The following is a 3,903-nucleotide window of genomic DNA, read 5'->3' as shown; positions in this document are numbered from 1 at the left end:
CTGACACAGCCAACTCCACCACGTCCCAGAGCCTGTATCCCCTCCTCCTACCCACTGTTGCTAAATTTACACCCTCATCTGTCCTCTTCCTGTCGGATGTGGGTATTTTAAGGGAGTGACAGCGTGGGGCCGCAGGAGAAGCAGTAATGGCAGCGCGGTGAAAATAAGCGTGCCAGCTCCTCCTCTGTCTGTCAGATGAACCTGCCCACCAGGGACTCGCCCATCTCCCTCCGCACCTAGCCCCCTGCCTCCTGCTCTGACTCTCTCCCAGGAGAGAGCTCACCGTGAGCCCTCAGCAGGGCACTGGGTGAGGAGAGGACCCCCAGGAGGTGGAGTCCAGGAAAGCGGTACCCACAGTACCACAGAGGAACATAATGGGCACAAACTCACCTCGGTCCAGGTTCACGGACACCTCCACCAAACACCCCCAGGGTCTGAGGGACACGCGGATCAACACACAGCCCAGAGGAGCCCTGAGGTGTGATAAGTCTGGGGGATCTGGGGGATATGCTTTAAGGAGTGCCCAGCACGGAGATTAAAATCTGAAGGGAATAGGAGATCTTCCATAGCTCCTAGAAGACCGGCAGCAAACTCGTCATCCTTGACCTACCCCAACAAAGCCCACGGGGGTGGGGGCTGGTGGGTGGGGAAACGGAGGCCTCCAAATTGGTGCTGATTAGTGCATCCTCCTGAAGGTTGCGGCGACACCTGAAGTGGCCAGCGTGCCGTGTTTAAATACCACCAATGTGTCTGTGTCCACCTGCCTGGAAGGCACAGGTGAGTTTTCAGGTGTCTGGTCTGGTAACAGGAAGAAGGGCACATGCCACCTATTCTTGAACTAGCGGTACCATATCTGCTTCTACGGCGTGGCTTTTCCCAAGGGCATAGCTTTTCATCACATGCCTCTTAGGAAGCTAATCAATTTACACTGTGGAGAGTGAACTTAAGGGGAAAACAGCCTTCCAATGCAGAAGGAAAGATCTGAGTTAGGCCAAAGGAGATGTGTTGCTGTTTCTAATTAAGTTGAGAAGAGGCAAATTGGAAACCCTGTCCAAGGCCTGGCATCCTGAGGTTTTGCCAGCTGCTGTGAGGGAGGTTAGGGAACATCCTTCCAGGAGAACTTGAGCAACAAAATAAAAACCCATGTGGACCCCTGCCTGGTGCCCTTTGTCTACATGGTTGGAGGTGGCATTTTGCCTCACTCCTGATTCCTACTGTGTGTGTGTGTGTGTGTGTGTGTGTAATGGAGAGTGAGGAGGAGAGAGACAAAGAAACAGAGACAGAGAGACTGAGAGAGGGAAGGCAGGCCAGCAAGCAAGAGCAGCAGTTTGGGGCATGTGATGGCATAAGGAGTTCAAGGTCTTCTCCAGGCCTCCAGGCTCCTACTTATACGCTCAGCCTGCCAAGACACGTCTACCTGCCCAATTGTCAAACAGGGAGATAATGGTCAGCAAGGGCTGAGGTCTATGGTATCAGACATTGAGGGTAAAAAGGAGAGGAAAGCTTACACCTATAGGACATGGTGGTCAGTGGTTCTGATTCTGGAGGGAGTCTCCAGGAAACGAGTGCAGAATGATACATTTGGGCAGGTGTTAGGAGCAAGACTTCGTGCTGCCACGTGCTTTCCATGCTGCACATGTATGCACATCAAGCGGGGGACAGAGTTCACAACAAGGTGGCCCTCTACTCCCCCTGCTCCCTAGGGCCAGGACTTGAACAAGAGGTCAACACAGACCCCCAAATCACCAGTCTCAGCCACACGGTAGGGGGTCCAAGGGCAAAGCCAAGAAAAATGGGATCTACTTGGCTTTCACTCCACTGCATGGAAAGCTGTAGCCCCTGAGACTAGGGCTGGGTGAAGACTGGAAGGGATGGTAAGAGGGAGGAGAAGGAGGTAATTCACTGAAATTCAAGACCACAGGCTAAACACTCTCTCTTGCACCCCTTTGAGAACAAGGCTCTCAGATGTCTGAAGGCTCTACCTTTGGAGCCATCGCCTGAGCCTCTGAGGGTCTGCAGGCTGAACAGGTAGCGCTGCCTCCCACTTGGTTTTGCTCCAGACACGGAAACATCAGCTTGGCATCTGGGAGGGCCCCGCTATAGACAGGCTGCTGCGGGGCACCTGCTAGGTCCTCTGTGCACTGACGCCCCAGGCCAGACTCTCCCAGAGCCCCTCTCCCCCAGCTAATAAAGTCTTCTCTCAGCCTGAGAGCCACACACATCACCTCGCGCATTATTTATGGAGCTCCTACCCCGTGCCAGGCACTATGCGAGTTGCTGGGGACACAGCAGACCCAGTGGTGGAGACAGATATCTGCCACAGCCCAGGAGGAAGTGCTGTGATGGAGGCGTGAATAAGGGGCACCAGAGCACAGACTTCCTGGAAGAGGCAGGGATACGTGGAAGACCACTAGGCACACCGAGGGAAAGGGTGTGCCAGGCGCGGGGGGAATAGTACATGCAAAGACATGGAGGCAAAGGAAGAGTGGGGTGAGTTTGGAGCAGCCCCAGTGGTTTGTGCAACTGGAGCCCAGGTACATGGGGGTGGTGGAGGCAGAGAGGGCCAGGGAGGGAGGCAGGGCCTGACCCACTGGGTTAGGGAGCCTCCCAAGGTATCAGGACTTAACCCTGGCGGTGACGGGGAGGTTGGGATGGCTGTAAAAAGCAGAGTGGCGTAACCAGAGTTGCACTTCAGAAAGTTGACTCGGGCCCAGAGTTGGGCTGGACTAGAGCAAGACACCCCGGGCAAGAACAGGTAGGAGGCAGGTAGAAGGGTCTGGCAACAGATCAGCAACAGGTGTATCTTGAAGAAGTATCAACTGAGGCAGCAGCGGCAGTAGGGGGAAGAGAAAGAAAGACGTATCTGAGAGATGTTAAGGGGTAAAAAGGACAGGGTCTACTCCTCGCTTGGACATGAGGTTAAGGGTGAGGGAGAAAGACTGCCTCCCAAGATTCTGGCTTAGGTAACCTCACGAAAGGGCAAAGGGACAGGTAACAGGTACTAGAGCAGAATTTGGGCAAAGGTTGGCTTCCAGGCACAGGCTGCCTGGGCAGAGGCACCAGTATGTAGCTGTGACCGGGGGTGGGGAAAGAGGTCTGGGTGGGAGACATAAATGGGGACGCATCGGCACAGAGCTGCTAGACGAAGCCGTGGGCCAGGATAGGGCACCTGGCAGAAGTCACACCGGGTCCTGGATGGAGCCTGGGAAGGGCCAGTGAGCTTCCCCTTCACCCCACCTGTGTTAACGAGAACCATAGAGAACCACTGATGGTCGGAGCCCCCTCTTCAACAGAAAGGGGTTAAGACGTGGATCCCTGGTCTTTCCTGTGACGGGGAAGGCACCAGAAGGATGCTCCCTCTACAGTTCCCTCTTCTGAAATGAGCTTGTCTTGTTACTGCCCCTGACTATGTGGGGAAGATGAACCAAAGCTCGTTCTCTTGCTACAAATAGCAGGGTTTCCTACCCTCTCGCCCTGGACCCTGGGGCTAGAAGCTACAGGCAGAATGTCCAAGAGATGGGGAGGGACTGACAGTGTCTCCCGCAAGGCCCAGACATCTGTGGCATCCTCTGAACTGTCCGTGCTTTTCTAGGCAGTGCTGAAGGAAGAAGGCAGTGGGCACCATAGCCGCACATACCCAGTGGCCTGGCCTTCTGGGGATTTATCTGGGGCGGGGGGGGTTGCTTTGATGGCCCTGCCCCCTCACTTCAGCCCTGCTCAGACCCCAAATGGACCCTGAGACCTAAGCTCCTACCACCTCCGTAGCACCCACACAGGATCAGGCAGGCAGGAGGCAGCTCACGGAGCTTTTTCTGGTTGTTTTATTTGAAAACCCTAGGGTGCATCCCCTCCCTCACCACACCCATCCCCCTCCCCCCTCTCCCCCCTCCCAGGACATGACGA

Source organism: Lynx rufus, unplaced genomic scaffold (genome assembly GCF_022079265.1).
Source record: "Lynx rufus isolate CCGP_SWC_20201006 ecotype Redwood Valley unplaced genomic scaffold, mLynRuf1.p SCAF_7, whole genome shotgun sequence".
NCBI lineage: Eukaryota > Metazoa > Chordata > Mammalia > Carnivora > Felidae > Lynx > Lynx rufus.
Note: the sequence above shows the minus strand (reverse complement) of the source record.